The sequence below is a fragment of the Thunnus albacares genome, chromosome 23 (assembly GCF_914725855.1).
Source record: "Thunnus albacares chromosome 23, fThuAlb1.1, whole genome shotgun sequence".
NCBI classification, from domain to species: domain Eukaryota; kingdom Metazoa; phylum Chordata; class Actinopteri; order Scombriformes; family Scombridae; genus Thunnus; species Thunnus albacares.
Genome location: NC_058128.1, coordinates 12,938,799 through 12,956,402, shown reverse-complemented (window position 1 = coordinate 12,956,402; position 17,604 = coordinate 12,938,799). Strand labels below are relative to the sequence as shown.

Sequence of the window (17,604 nt, the reverse complement as noted above, 5' to 3'; positions counted from 1 at the left end):
CCACTGCAGCACAACTAAACTGTTTCAGTCATAGTTACGGCCAGTGAGACATTGTTGGATGTTTACATTTTTAAAAAATATATGCTGTTCCGAAAACATACCGAAACTGCTTTATTTGTGCTTTTATTTATGCATTGAACTGGATTTAATGCCTACTTTTTGTATAACCAACTGAATGCTACTCTAATTTCACTTGCACAGTGATAAGCATTGGTAACTGCTTTCATAACTCCTCTATTGTAAAAGCCATCAGGAGTATCACGCAAAACAGTGGAGTTCAGAGAGTTGAAGGCGACAGAAAGTTGACTGCTTCTCAGCACTTGACTGTGTCTGAGCGAGTAGGATTTTCAGATCTGGAAAGCTTTTTTTTCCCTTATAAAACAGGGAGGATAATATGTGTTTTCATATTTAGTCACCTTAATGTGGGCATGCTATTTCTTTGCATGACAAAGCATATAAATAATGTAATGCACTACTATCCTATTAAGACAATGTATAAGAGCAAACTAATAAATCCCTAATAAATGTATTACATAATGAAGATTAAAATAGCCCCACAACCCTAAACAGTCCTAAAAGTAACAATAACGATCACTTATATGTCCAAGGCACAAAGTTACTTTTACATTATTTTTAAGCAATAATTTGATGATAAGTAGATTAGCTTGATTGACAGAAAATTAATCAGCAACTATTTAGCGAATCAAATAATCATTTTAATCATTTTTTCAGCAAAAATGACAGCAGCTTCACAAATGCAACAATTTGAAGCATGTATGTGTCTTTGGTTTGTGAACTGTTGATCCGACACAACAAGACAGTTGAAGACATCACTATAGCTCTAAAAGATTATAACAGGCGTTTTTCACCATTTAATGTGATTCAATTGAGAAAATAATCAGCGGATTAATCGATAATGAAAATAATTGTTAGTTGCAGCCCTAATTAGTATATTCTGACATTGAGGACATTGTTTATTTTCCTGCTTGAGTTACAATTGTTTGCTTATTAGCAAACAAATCAGAATGTGATTGTTTTTGAGGTTTGTTTTAGGTTTTTTTTTTAGGTTTTACTTTCCACTAGTAGAGGAGAAAGGGAAGAGAAATTTAATGAGCCAAAGAGACAAGAAAGAAAAGACAACACAAACTCTGAGGGAGGAGAGAGAAAATCATTCAAAGCGTCGTCGGAAAACTACAGAGCTTCAAAATCCAGTGACATCGACCAGCAGACAGAACCGCTATTCTATGCTGCGATGATGATAAAGACTATTCGAGCCCGACTGAGACGACCGGCCTGTGCGTAAGATCCCTAATCGAAATCAAACACTTCTACACTCAGAGATTGTCCAATCAATCTCTCCGCTTTTCCTCGCTCCTCTTTTCTCCCCCCCGATCGACTACTTTTGAAAATTATATTGATGCACTTCTTTAGTAACTGCAACCTCATTTTCTGTCAGGATGAAAAGTGAGATTTCATGCCAGGCCTTTATTAGCTGGGGAATAAGAGGAACAAACTACTTTTTGATGGAGGGTTTTTGGTTGTTTTTTTTTTTTTGTTTTTTTTTGCAGCCGTAGTCAATTCCCAAGATAACCCAAGATAACAGTCTTGTGGCCTGATTGCCACACAAGAACAAACAGCTCTCTTGACAATTGAAATAGCTGAGAAGTTGTGTTCTGTGTGAGCCTGATATGGCAGCAAAGGGGAAAAAAACAACATTTTAGAGAACTTGCGTGGACGACTACACGTGACCATCTCCCTCTGAAAAACACACACAGAATATGCTCAGTTTCCTACAGTTTTAAGAGCACGTACTGTGCTTCAGTGCAAGTCCATCTGAATTAAATCGCACACTTCGGTATGCTATTTTCCCCTCACCGAATGTTTTTCCACAATTATGCCTTCATCAGAGCGGCGTTTAAGGTTGTGTACAGTTTCCTTCTATTGATCAATCATGTGACTTAGATATATAGATCAACATAGACTCAAAGTATTATCATCATCTTTTTAAAACATTTTTTATAAGATACCATATTTACACTTTGTGGATACACAAGAAACATACATCCATAAATACAAAACATACAATATCAGAACCATCTTTAGCAAATACAATCTCTGATCTTGCTAAAGCAAATATTAAATAACTAAAAAATTCTGCACTCTATCAACCTCATTACTCAAAACATACATCTCAAATCTCTTCCCTCTCTGAATATTAGTTAAAGTAGGGTTATCCACAAGGGTAACCCTACTTTAACTAATTAGTCTACAGCTGACTATCACCAGACTGTGTATGAGAAAAGCGGAAACAACCTCAGACACCACCCTGATAAAGGCTACGATAGCCAGAAATGTTTGGTGAGGCGAATAAAGGACGGTGTACACGGCAACAATCGCTGCTTTATTGTTGGTGCTCCGCTGCAGTCCTTTTTACTGTGTAGCCAAGTTCATACAGTACATTATTCACTACGGGAGATCAAAAACATTGAGTACACACATACACACGCTCATTGGCACTGCTTGCAAGAACCAACTGGATGACCACAGTAGCAGAACAGAACAGACTGACCCCATATTGAGATTAAAGGCCTCGCATTGTTGGAACATAAGATAGAGAGAAAAAAAACTCATCATTTTCGCAGACCCAAACCAAATGGGGCTTCCCAGGGTCGGTGCCAACTCCAAATGTTGAAGTTTTCAGTTCTGAGAGAACAGCTGGCACCCAATGTCTGTCGACAACAGGATGCAGGATGACTCATCAAGAGGTTTCATGTGGGGCAACTGTATGATCGCAATTTTCTCAGCTCGTAAGAGCCTTGTGAAGGTCCCATATAGCCTTATTTTTCCCCCCATTTAAGTCCCTGTGTGAGGCTCAGTTAGCTTCCGCACCCCATGAAACATAAAACAAACTGATCACACAGACACGTTTACCATCTGCTTTGTATTTTCTGCGAGTAATAACGAGTAATACCATCAAGCTAACCCTGGGTGACACTTTAACCTCAGGGAGAGACACAGGAGTGGACATGGAGGATAAAAAAAAAAAAGCAGCAGTAGCCTGAAGGAACCTGGTTTGTGACCTGCTGAGTAAACCGGGGTGAAGGAAGGGATTAACCGATGCTCTCTGCACACACAAAAAACTCTGCTGGTGTGCCCTTGAGCACACCACCCTTTTTTCATCCCATGGAACTGCTCAGCGTTTTTTCACCGTTCCCCAAACAGATAAAACACACCGAGCACTAATCAAAACTGTGCTGTCAGCAATATGCAGTATATTAAAGGCAGTCTTTCAATATACCTTTCCGATATAATTCCTGTGTAATTTTTAAAATTTTTGTTCTCTTGACATTATGAACCTGCCCCAAGGCTACAATAGCAATGCCATTAATAAACATTATTGTCTTTTCATGATAGATGCTATCGAGTTTTTAATATTGATGTGACTGATTTGACCCAAAGGTCCACAGCAGCAACACTGTGAGTGTGTATCTACTACAGCTGACAATACAGTGTGTATATAATAATTATAATATAATAACTGTAGCAGGCTGTGATGCCATGAGGGGAATAGGCAATTTAAAACCTTGTCATGACACAAGGGACATTATTGATCTTTGAATAGTGATATCACTGATGTGACCCTTGATCTCAATTAAAAAAAACATCTTCAGGTTATAGGATGTTGATGGGTTTGTGAGACTTAAAGGTTTTGAAGAGTAAAAAAAAAAACAAACATGGTGAAAGGATTTTGTTTGTGATGACGACGCTACACTGGAAACATTCTTCAGCTCTGACTTTGTGTGTTTTCGTTTTGGTTTACCTTTTATAGAGAACATCTTATCTGCACTGCATGCCCCTGCCTGTTCTCCGTCTGATGCCTCTGTCCTTTGGATTGCTTTACAAGACAATAGATGGAAGATTGCTCGAGTTGCTACAGTCTTTATTTAACAGGCTTCCTATAACATTCTTATAAAACCTGCAGATCTTTGGTATTAATTATTTATCATAAAGTGAAGAAGCAGCTTCTTGCACAAGGACACTACAGCAGGATGTTGAAGGCTATTGATTGGCTTTTGAGTGGATCAAACCTGTGATATTCTATACAAAAAGCAAACTCCGTCACAACCCTGATGTCCAAGTCACTGAGTGTGTTGTAATGTTTATCAATGAACTGCCCTAAAATGAAAAGTCTGAGGGGAAAAATACATTTTTGTAAATGACTATAACACACGTACAGCCACAGAAAGCGATCTTTTCATTGTATATATCTGGTATAAATGGTAATGATACGACCATCTTTAATCATCTTTCACCCACATTTAAGCCACATTGAGGCTCTTAGGATCGCTGTGTCTGTCAGTCCATCGGTGTGTTGGTGCAACACTACGGTCCAGAGTGACATACTTTATCTCAATGACTATTTAATATCTTACCATGACAGTTGGTTAAGACATTCATGGTCTCCCGAGGATGAATAATGACTCTGGTGATCTTGTGACCTTGTATCTAGCAACACATATGGGCCATATATCTCTACAACCAGTGACTCAGTTTCTGTGAGACTTCGCTGTACTTTGAGAATGATGCTGATCGAATGCTTGCTTACAGTGAGTCTACATACAAGGTCATTTATTAAAGATTATTTATTCCAAATTTGATACATATTCCATTTGGATAATCCGAATTAGGCCATGTTCCCAATGTATCATTTTCCAATTAATTCTGGTTTTAGGAGCGTTCTTTGGACATGTATACAGCACATTCAGAATATGCCTCCCAGCTGGGGGTTTTTACAGCAGTTTGCGACACACAACCTCTTGCCTGTTTACGGTCGGCTCTGTGCGTTGTAAACAAACCGACTAGCCAACAGTTTGGAAGGCTGGGACCGAGATGCATGACGGGCTGGTTGTGTAACGCACCCCTGCGCAGGCAAAATGACATATGCTGGAGCAGGAAGGCAGACAGAGGAGAGGAATCAGAGGAGAGCAGAGAGCTGTTCAGGGAGGGCTGGAAAAACAAAATGCGCCTTCTCCACGACAGGGACGGAGGGGATTGGTTATTATCCTGACATGAAACCGTGGACTGACGGTGACGACTCAGTGTGATGAAGCAAAAACACTAAGCAGTCTAGTAATCATCATGGGACAACCTAAGTACTGGATGTGCCTGTAACTATAAATTTATAATATCAGTCATATCAATATCACTTATAAATATCAGGCAGCAGCTCGCTAATGTTTTCCACCTCGCTGGTTTACTTCACTGCCTGCGGAGATCTTGTGATTCCCGTTCCCACTGGAGCAGAGGGAAACCCTGAAAACCCTCTGCATGTAAACAGGAATATTAGTGAAATATTCATTTTCATTAGCCACGTAAACAGCTTAGTAGGAATATTCTTTTTTTCCCAAATAAGGGCAAAAACGGGAATATTTTGTGCATGTAAATGTAGTCACTATAACCCCGTCTTTCTTTTTCTCTCACACACACACAAGCAGGAAGACAGCTGACTCCACTCCAAACCAGCATGGAGTCATTGTCACTGTAGAGCCGTGAAGAAGAGGCTCTAAGAATCAATCCTGGCAACCGACGAACGGAGACAAAATAAAAAAAAAAAAACAACAAAAAAACCCCCGAAAGAAATGTCAATGGAAATTGATTTGTTCTGTAGTTTTTTTCTCCTCGAGGGAAAGAACAAGTGGGTATCAGTTACAAAAAAAGTGGAAATGGAGTGAAAAAGAAACAAAAATACCCAATTCTGGCTCTTAAACTGTGGGCTGGGGACCCAAATTAGGTCAAGTGACACATCTGTCATGACGGCTGTGACCATTTGTACTATAAAATCCGACCAATAATCACTTTGTGTATAAATTATGTGTAGTACAGAATGGGCTTTGGCAAGTGACCTAAATGGCGGCGATAAAAATGTTACTGTGCCGTGTAAATACGACGCTAATATATTTGGTTCAAGGAGCCAAGGGAGTGAAAAAAAAAAAAAGGTTTTATGAGGAAATTCACTTCAGACGAAGGCGATGGACGGAAGTGGGTGAAAGTATTACTTCTGCTAACTGAAGGAGAGAAACGAAGAGAGAGAGAGAGAGCAAGAAAGAAGAAGGAAAGACGGAAGATATGACTCAGTAAATTTGTTTGCAGCATTGTCTGGTTGTCAGACATGCAACTATGCCTGAGGACTGACTACATGATGACACGCTATGTTGTAGGTCACAGACTATTCGAAGAAAAGCGGTGTTTACTCTCATTTAACAGAAAACGAATGTAGGACAAAGGGCGCACGAGGAGACATGCTGGACATTGTTGTGAAACCCAAGTGAGCGGAATAAGCAATATGAAAATAGAGATGAAGATAAATGATGAGGGAGATAAAGTGACAGATTTAGGAAGGATCGGGCGAAGAGCATTATAAACATCTACTGTACCATTCACTGGGAGAGTTTAACACCCTACATTTTAACGGTTTTGATTTCATTTCACACAAGTTAACAGTTTCTCACTTTGGTGAGAGACGCTTTCGGCTCCTGACTGGTGCAAGGAACTTTCTTTCACGCCAGCTAGAGACTCTTGTGAACTTGTTTGATTTGGTTTATAGCTCTGACAAACCCTACAGACTTACAGACTATGATTTTTGCTCATTTCTAAGCAAAAATGTTCAACATGCCTCCCATTATTGACTGCTGGGAGTGTTTCACCTGAATCTTTAAGTACCTATTAACTAGGAAGCTCTCAGGTGCAAAGGGGACTCTTAATTAGCGCTTTATTAAGAACAAGTGCGTCAGATACATATACTTTATTGTCTGGAGCCTCATTAGACTGGCGATACACTGTGTGACTTTGGGCTGTCCCAGACGAAAGAGAAACGTGGTGATCTATGGTTGTGGCTCCAAAACGGTGGTCCTACGTCGCACTGTGAGTTTTAAAGATGGCCGTTGTCGCGGTCTTGCGACCAAAGACAGCCTGGGACAAAATTCTGACACTGTCAGAAATTTAGGATAACCATCTCACAATGTGACTGCTGCTACAACTGACATCTAATAACCAACCAATAGGAATACAGCATGAAATGACACACTGATTAACGCAGGTTGGCCTCTTTTCCCTATCACCAACCAGGTCCACATTCTCCTCCTCTTCTTCTTCAGATTTTTTTCCATACACAAGAATACCACTAATGCAAGGGCTCGATTCTTACTTAGCTTCATTGTTTACTACTATAGCAACGCACGCTGATGACGTTTTCTTGTATACTGACTTGTGTCGTAGATGTGATCATTGTACAGTCTACATACATCAAACTTGATGTCGTACCCAAGTTTATTAGATCCATGTCGCACAGTGTGGATGGCAATTAACATATAAGATTGCTGAAATCTCACAGTCTGTAGGCGCCATTGGAGTAATCTCTGAGTGATTGTTTATTTTTAGGTCATTTACAGCACATTATAATGACCACACTGCTTGAGTTTTAACCAAAAATGCTCCAGGATGCTGAAAAGGTTTTGACAGTAAACTATAAAGTATAGACGTAGTTTATCCAATGTAGCTGGTTTTTGATGACTATTTGAAGCAACGCTACGTGTTACATTACTAAGCAATGTGCCTTCCTCTATATTTCTCAGTATAGTCTGCTAGTTCTGTGGACATTTGCGGTTGTAAACCAACATGACTTTTCCCCTACAGTGTGTGTTCACCGTCTGAGTCATTTTGTCAGATATGGCCCGAGGCCTGTCACCTGCTCTGTCATTACTCTCTCTCTTACACACACACACACACACACACACACACACACACACACACACACACACACACACACACACACACACACAGGAGTGCATACATTTCTCTACGTTTCTCTCTCACACAAACTCATACACACACAACATTTGTACTATTTTACAGTATAATTTTTAATCAGCTGTGACATGACGATCTACTCAATCACACTTTCTTAAATCTGTCATTATATTTTCTAATGACCCTTTCGCAGGTAAGTTTTATTATTATTATTTATTATCAGCATTTTTTTTAAACTCAGGGCAGCAAAAATAATGATGCAATGCCATCAAACTCCTAATCCTTGAGCATTTCCATGACTTCCCACCTTCCCACCGGTTTTTCAGGTTAAACGGACGTAACAGTCGACAGGAGACAGGTGCATGTAAAAACAGGTTACACAGGCGTTTGATTAAGATCAGCCATTCAGCAGAATTTACGCTGATCTGTATCTTTTATTTACAGATAAAGTTTTTGCTAGCAACAGTTTCTACAACTTAAACCACAACAGATAAAGATAATTAAGCATCTGAATGAACAGTAGACCATTCAACAAATGTGTCATATTACTACATTTTGGGAAAATTTGCTGTTCTCGTTTAGCTCTTACAAATCAATGAATCAGCTTATCTGACGATGACGTCACCTTTTCTTTTAAAGTAGCTGACTTCAATGACCGACGCACAATCGAAAGCGCAGACACTCAGACCTTAGACAGAGATCAGAAGCCACGAAAACATTATATAACATCACTAATAACTGTTACAACACATTTAGTTTGCACTTTGCCTTTTCGACAATATGGTTCGACATAGTTCCTGACCTGCTGCCATGTTTATCTGTCTGTCTCTGTCTCTGTAACTTGAAAAGTCAGAGTGCATGTGAGGTGGTGTTTGCGATGGGAGATGGGTGCATGGGAGTATTTGTATTCAACGTGGGAATTTTTCAGCGTTGGAGACTCTTTTCTCATTACACTGTCAATATCTCAAACCCCTGACCTGCTTATTCATCTAGATAGAAGAGTAATATTGACGTCAATAACTTACTTATAGTTTTTGTTTGTGTGTGTGTGTGCCAGTGGCTTTGTCTCACAAAGCAATTAATCCTGTACATTGTAAGCCTCTGCACTGAAATGACCTCAAATCTTTTCATCTGGCGGACAAGAAAAATTTAAATCATAACTCTCAATATCAAATTTGGTGAAAAAGGCAACCTAAAATACATCGATCGATGGAAATAACTGAAAACAGAAGCTCTGGCTGATCATTTTTTGTTACTTTGGTGATGCAATGAACCATTTTACAGGGATGGGCATCACATTTGCTTTCCCAAATATTAAATTTTTTCACACTGGAGTCAAACTCCAAACAACTTAATTAGTTGGAGTTCACTTCACTGTGCTGTATGTGTCCCCGTGTCAGGAGGTCAGTGTATAGGCCTCCCTTTGTATTTAGGAGAGCTTTACAATGATGTAAACCTGCTGTTGGAGACCACATGACTGCTTTTACTATTCACTGGGACTGTGTGGTCGCACTTAAGCATAACCACACACACACCCAACCTACTATAATATTACTGAAAACACACCTTGGGATTCTCTGTCTCCTTGCAGCTACACCTAAAGGCTAGTCAGTGCAAATAATTCAACGTGTATGCTTCAACCTACTTGCAGATTCAGATGGGTGGGGTTTGTTTCTTCAGCAAATGAACAGTAGAGACTTAATAGTACTTGCAAACCAGTTACACATGTTTTTCTACATCAAATATAGTCTTGGTTGCTTTTTTATTTTATATCACACGGACCAGAAAAACATGGCAAGAATAGCAGCAAGATATTAATCTTACTTACTATTATTAGAATTTCAATAAAACATGATATCTAGGGTGTGTTTGTGTAAGTTTGTCCCCTGGTGACCCCTTGGTCCTGGTACAACAGTGAGTTACTGGTTGGGGCTGCCAGCAGTCTTATGATAGAGAGATAAACAAAGAGAACCAGTGTGAAGTGAAACACACACACACACACACATACACACACACACACACATATACACACACATATACACATTCTTGTTCTCTCATTCACAGTTTACACACAGGCGGAAAGCCACGTTACACAATCTCTATGAAGTATATACACTCACATGCTTGACAGACATGGAGGAAGGTGGAAATATTTTATCATAAAAATAAATCCATTGATATTTCATGGCTATATCACAGGCTAAAATTACATTCCTGCAAAACTGGTTTCATAAGAAGACAAGCAAAAAAAAACATGATGAGAGATAACACTTAGATACACAAGAACAGGTCACGCTAGGTGACATTCAAGTGTCCAAGAGAAGACGGACCGCTTTTCATAGTCACTGTTAGATACTCGAAGGTTATTCACCCGAACACACAACCTTTCAAACACACACACATTTTAAACAAAGCATCAGCGTCTTGGCAAACGCTCTGTCTTATTCTAAAACTAAACAAAAAGGTTGACAGACTATTGTGAGCTTAAGAATTGTAAGTCTTCTTAAATCTTGAGCTTCTTTTGAAGCAGTGTCTCCCTCCCAAAAAGCAGGTATTAAGTAAAGTAGTTAGTAAATGGCGGTGAGATCAAATGTTCACCAGAGAATATTTTATAAATATAAATACTTTATATCTGATATAAAGCAGATTTTGTTTCTCTCTGACCCCAAATAAATCATGAAAAATACTAAGAATCACTTAACATATCAAATTGTCCTTAAAAAGGTCGAATTGTTCCAGGACACCACCACAAAATGCCAAAGCCAAATCCTGTCTCTGAGTGGTGCTGGACCACCAACCATCTGACAGAGACCACAACAAGGTCAGAGCGCTGTTGGCGCTGCTGGTGAACACACATGGCGCTACCAAATGCAGTGGTTTTAAAACACTGGGTGGTATCCAAAGGTGGGTCACATGGAGATAAAAATAGACCCCCTAAATGTTCTGATGAAAAGGGAACCTAAAGCTACTGACTATATAAAGATATCAGTGCCTCCTTTAGTCTCTGCAACGTGAAACGGGCTGAATAAATCACACAAGGGTAACTCTACCATTCAGCTTCAGAGAGAGGTCACCAAATCAATTTATTAAGTTTATACTTACAATTGCATAAATGTAAATTTCCTCTTGACTGCTCACCAAGGTGGGAAATTTGGTTGGTGTGTTTATAAAATATAGAAAATAATAGTGAAAAATAGTGGCTCAGACTATGTCTTGTATTTACTAAAGCTCTCATCACTCTGGTTTTCTTGCTTATGGTTGGGAAGGGAGTACAGACAGGACATCCTGCATGACTTTATGCTTTGGTTGAACTTGATAACAGAAATTAATCCACACATACACACCCATGTCTGCCTGTCCACTTACAAACCAACATTCACAAAACTAAGACATACTGTACGCAAACTGTAGCATGTGCAAAAGCCGTTGCAGCTTGCACATATACGCATTCCTGCAGACACACAAACAGAAACAAACATATTCTGTCTGTTAATGCTGATTACGCTCCCAAGTGTTTAGGGCGTAAGATACTTACTGTGCCTATGGACAGAGTAATTAACTAGTGACAGGCTTATTTAGCTGGGCGTATTTCGTTGTGCTGTTATTTGTGGACATGCTCACTTAGGCAACAACATAAAAACATAAAACCATTTAAGAGAAAGGCATGTTTTGTTCTTTTTCTGCTGTACACTACACACACACACACACAGGCTTGTTTTGAGAGTTGTGAGAGAAAGCACAGACAGAGACAAGAAGGATATAAAAGAAAGAGACAGACAGCTACGCAGTCTTATGATCAATCAATTTTTGCAATGACAGTTCTCTACTATTCTTAGAAGCTATGTTTAGCTGCTCTACTGCCTGGCACACTGTCAAACACTGACTTCATTATGCATTAAATTCTGTAGAGAGTTGTACTTCCAGTAAAAAACATGACGTATTGCTCAATAGCCATGCCTGGCAGGGTGAGACTTGGTGCACACATCAACTCAACAAATGGGTGTTCTGAATTCATTCTTTGTATAATTGCAAATCAATATCTTCCAACAGGAAATTGCTGGAAATTTCCTATAGTGGCGCGCATTAGATAAATGGACTCTATGTGGCAAACTTTATCTATTAGTCTTCAGTAAGGGAGTACTGTAGTCTGTGCACAACTTACTTTTTCAATAGAATATTAAATGATGGATGGTTCTGTTTTACATCCCTGTGTAGCTTTCGACATGGAAGTACATTCACACTGATAACAAAGAAACTATTATCAAAATGTTGTCAGCGTTGCTACCTACCAAACCCAAGAGGAAGTATGGGTGTAACTTGAGAATAATAGCCGGATGGGTATATTTAATTATATTTACAGATCACAGTTTAACGTTTCTTTCCAGGGTTGTTAACTCGCTTAGGAGTAAACCTGCATTTGGAAATAGTGACACTGTGAAGCCCCAAAGGGTCAAACTGCACAAGAAGACAGTTGATTAAAAATGCAAAACAGGTTTCAACACAAATACCAACTAAGACACTGTGCCATGAAATATCCATGGGCTAATCTCAAGCTAGGGGACAGCTGGGAGTGTTTTTTGTACATATAAAGTTTAGGCTCAAGACAAATAGGCTATCAGCTACCAAATCCATTAAATATTTATGAGATGACCTCATGCTTTGTGGCAGACCGAACAACGAACAAAAAAAAAAAAAAAAACACTAAAATGGGATGGGCATATATGCAGTATGTGTATTCAGTGCAGCTAAACAGAAATATTAAGTAGCAATAAAATAAGAAATGAACACCCCATAGTCTACCGGATGTGCAGAAATTAATACTCAATTGTTACCAGTCAAGTGCTGGTAAGTTTTTATTACAGCTGCTAAATTTGCCTAAATTTCCTCCTGATGATGACAGATGGGTAACAAAACCACTTTAAGCATCATATTTCTTTGCTAAAATTGTGAATGTTGGTTGGTCAGTGATGACAATGTTAGCTTCTCCTCTTACTGATGAGTTTAAGCAGCTGTTCAACGCAACACAATAATACGTTTATAATGGAAAATTGTGTGAAATAGATGTAAAACCCCCACAGACGTAAAGTACCTGTCAAAAGTTTGGACACACTTTCTTATTCAAGGGAATGGGAAGTTCAAACTTTTGACTGGTACTGTACATAAATCACATGGATAGGGTTCAGAAAACAGCTGACAGGAACTTCATTTGTTGATGAAAATATTTACTGCACAGTCCAAAGGGAAAGTTCCACAAAAACCTAAAGATAGCCATGTTGTCTTGATCTGAATAGTCACAACACGATTATTTATACATTTAATCATTTAAAAAGTAAAAAAAAAATGTTACAAAAACACTGCCAACTCTGGTACAACTGATTTTCTGCAGATTTCACAAATTGTGCAAAACATCTAAATACAGCATCTAGACTCCAAAACATGCATTTAGATACTAGATGATCCAACAACGGCTGTCAAGTGATTAAATAAATTTGCTTTAGAAGCAAATAAGTGTATCTTGTTGTTCTTCCAAGCTCTTTTAACCACTGAAATTTATTGAAATGCGCCAAAATACCTTGAAATGGAGCCTAACTGACTAATGAATGTCATCTGTAAACTCAGACAGGCACAGAGTACACTGGAGTCAACACAACACTGGCGAGCAAGCAAGACAAAGAAACCCAAAAAACTCCAGGCAGACTCCCTTCTTGTTGACAGCGTAAACTCGCACCCAGAGAAGCGTTTCTATTTGTGCAACGTTATGCGAAAAAATGTCACCTTACATTTAACAAAAGCGGTGCTGTCACAGGTAAAATAAGAAGCAGACTGCAGCCCATCGACAGGCTATGATGATGGTTTGTTTACACCGAGCTAGCGAGCTGGCTAGTCCGCTAACAAGAGCTGCCACAACCCCCGAAGGAAGCCAGATAACTCTTTATCTGAGATTGTGTGTATTTTGACAGCTTCCCACGTTGAACTATCTACCTTTATACATCCAAAATATGAGTGATAACGCTTCGTAAAGAGAGAGGAGAGCTGTGCTTTCTTGCTGGCTAGCAGATTATATGCTCCTCTCTTGTTTTGACAGCCAGAATTAGCTGGATAGCAAAGCTGCTAGCTGGCAGGTTACGTTCACATAACGCCAGGCGCTAACATTACGCTCGGAAAGTCCCGGTGAATTTAACAGACTGAAACAAGACAGAACAACAACAATAACAACAAATAGTGACAAACAATAGCTGTGTTATTCACCTCGTCCTTGTGTCTCTAATTGAATCCGTCCTCTTGGTGATGAAACACAGTTGACAGAGTTGTAGTCGCTGCTCTGCTCCTTTCTACTCTGAACGTTTCTGACTGTCGCTACCAGACTAGACTCCACGACGTAGCCCCTCGCATGAGCGCCAGCTGGCCAATCAGATCGCTCAGGGAGGAACCAAATAACCAATGGTTGACGATCAGGAACAGGAAGCGATGTTTGGTAATATTTTTGTAGTTTTTAATCGTTTTGGCAAATTATACAATGGAAAAGTGTGGAAATAAGTGGATAGAGCAACATTTCTGAGCTGAAACAAGTAAATGAAGCAGTGAAATGAGTTATACCAGTCTGTAATTGCTACAAATGGTGTTTTAACTGCGTTGCCAGCAGTCTTTCAGTTAGAAACTTGTTTGGCAAGCAGCTGCCATGTGGAAATTGGGCAACTTTCAACAAAGTTTGGTCAGCCAAAGACCATAAATCCAAGTTAGGTCAATTTTATTTGTGTAACACCTCATACACAGTTCAAGATGCTTAACATGAGCATAAAAGCAATTGATCCACATGACAAAAATCGTTTTAAAGCAAAGTTTAAATATTCAGAAATACAACAATCAAAAATAAACACAAAATCAATCTCACACACACACATTTGCACAAGAAATAATTATTATAACAATAATAATAGAAAAAGATAAGTAAAAACGATAAAAAGTTGAAAAACATTGTCCAGCCACACACTCAGATAAGAAATTGGTTAGTCATAAAGCCTGAGAAAACAGAAAGGATTTAAGTTTTCTTTTAAACGTGGAAACAGTAGTGACTGATATCAGGTCATCTGGAAATATTTAATATACATTGCATACACATTGTGTTGTACAGATTTAGGGCTGCAACCATTGTTTATTTTAATTAGCAGTAATAATCAATACTAAAACATAAAGGAGGTAAGTTTGTTAAAATAATTACTTTTAACTAACTTTTGAATGTTTACCTGGGTGCTTTTCTTTGGTTATTCATATATTTGTCATTTTCTTCTTTATTGTGTCGTATGTGCCCAGGATTTGCTATCAGTTACTGGATAACACGTTTCTTACATGTATAAATATGTCCATAGCCTAAACCTCCTTAGTGGGTCAATGTGTAACAAAGAAGTCTCAAGAAAATCTGAAAGTTAGTCTTTTTCATCCAATTGATTGTTTAGTCCATCAATTTTAAAAGTGAAAAATGCCCATCACAATTTCTCAGAGTGCAGTGTGACATCTCTCTTATCCAGGAAAATGAAAAAGACATTTTAAAAGGCAGGAATCAACAAATGTCTGTCTCTTTGCTTGATATATGACTTCAATAATTAATTAGGATTGTTGAAGATTAAATATCTCTGGAATGACTAATCAACTAATCATGTCATTGTTACACATATCACACACATTTTCTAAAAAAAAAAAAAAAAAAAGCTAAAGTAATTATTATTTTGTAGCAGGAATAATAGTATTATTATTAACGGTACATTAGTCGCTCTTACAGACACGTCTTAAATCCTTAATTTGACTTTGACAACTAAAAACAGATGCGGGTGGTGTGACAGGCCAACCACCATAGCTGCCTATCTCCTGTGTTTATCTGAGAGTGTAGATGGAAGTATGCAGTGTAATAAAAATTACTTCATACAGAGAATCACACCACCATTGGATCACCTGCTGTCTGCCCTCTCTGCTCCCTTGGCCTGGGGTGTACACATCCATGGGTGTATCCTGCCAGAACACACACACACACACACACATACACACACACACACACACACACACACACACACAAACACCCTGCTGGGCTGTAATTATGGTTAACTGTGATTGCATGATTGTGCAAATGGATTTATTGTGATGCAAGGCTCTGGCGGCTGGGCGTGTTGCACAGTTCAACACAGTTCAGTTCAGTTTCACTGATCTGGTTGATCAGGTCCACAGTATCACTGCTAAACAAGTTCAACAATGTTTTCAACAGATACCTTTTTGTTTTCTGGGGAGGTGACGCCTCAGAAATACCATTTGGAAATAGTGTATCATGATCCTGTGTCTCCCTAATTCTCCCAGTGGCTCTCTCCCTCCTTCTCCCTGTGTGTATGTATTATTGTGTGAGCAGGTGTGCTGGAGTCAGAGCAGAGCCACTCCGGCTGCACCTTATCACTGTTATCAAGCTCTCTACAAATACCCAGCTCTGCCATTACCACCCTGCCAAATCGTAGCTTCTGCACCATCTCGTCTGCTCTGTCTCCAGCCCTTCATCTCGTTTCATCTTGTCTCGTCAGCCCTGCTTCCCTGCCTTGGACCCCCATTCTTCCCAGCTTCCAGCACAAGCCACAGCCCCAATTTTTCAGCTATCTGCCCAAGCCCCAGCCCCAGGTTCTCAGCTACCACCCCATTTTTCCATAGGCCCAAGGCTGCAGCCCTCTTAGTTTCCTGTGCTTCTGCTGCAGCAGTCTCCTGTTTCTGAGCTGCATCAGTCTCCTGCAACTGTGCTTCAGCAGCCTCCTGTTTCTTGGCTCCAACGGCTCACTTCACCTGTCTCACAGCCACCAGACTCTGGTCCTGCAGTCCAGCCGCCAGACTCCAGTCCTGCACTCCAATTTCCGGACTCTGGACCTGCACTCCAGTCGCCGGACTCCGGTCCACCACTCCAGCCATCTGGTCAACCTCCAGAGCAGCTCCACACATCTGGTCATCCTCCTGCCCATCTTCCAGAGCTGCTCTGCCTGTTTGGTCACCCTTCCGAGCAACTATGCCCATCTTTCTTGCCTCCCAGTCACCATCTGGAGCAACTCCGCCCATCTGCCCTGTCTTCCAGTTATGGTTTCCAGCCCCTGATTTCTGGTTCTGCTTCCTGAAGGCCCAGCCCCAATTTCCCAGCTACCTCTTCAGCCCCACGTTCCCAGCTTCCAGCCCTAGTTTCTCAGCTTTCCCAGGCCTGCATTTCCTTTCCCCAGCCTTCAAAATAAACACTTTATTCTTATTATATCTCTGTTTCCTCACTGTTGAGCGTTTGCACTTGGGTTCACCTGCTCCACTCCACATAACAAAGTGACTCTGAAAACCTTGCTGCCATTGTTGCACCAATGAGGATAATTGTATTTCTAGTGAGACACTGTCTTACATTATAGTACTTTGTTCTGATTATTACTGTGTCCTCCTCGGGCAATCAGTTCATCTTATCATATCTGGCCTGATTGATAAGAACTGTTAATGATGAGTGGATGACTTTATATTCTTCTATCTAAAATGGCAGTGTATTGGTTTAATTATACTCTATACAGTTTGTGGAGGAAAAAAATAAAATTTTACAATATAGTGTAGAAATGTATATGATTATAGTTATAGCTAAAGAAACTGGATGTTACTGCTCCACCCAACCACCAAATTTACAAAACAAAGAGCTCTGATTTACAATATTTTTGAACTTGTGACCGGATCTCACATAACTTATAATGACTTGACAGTTATGTTTTACATAATTCATCATTTACTCAACACACAGTTTTATTGACTAAGGGG

The 17,604-nt window shown here is 39.6% G+C and overlaps 1 protein-coding gene across 1 annotated transcript in view; it reads right to left on the bottom strand.

Moving 5' to 3' along the window:
• Positions 1–14,169, bottom strand: part of adipor2 (adiponectin receptor 2) — a 34,590-nt gene extending 20,421 nt beyond the window's left edge. The window contains exon 1 of the mRNA XM_044343012.1: positions 14,056–14,169. The gene's annotated coding sequence lies outside the window, so the exon portion shown is untranslated. The remainder of the gene's footprint in view (positions 1–14,055) is intronic.
• Positions 14,170–17,604: the final 3,435 nt, after the last annotated feature.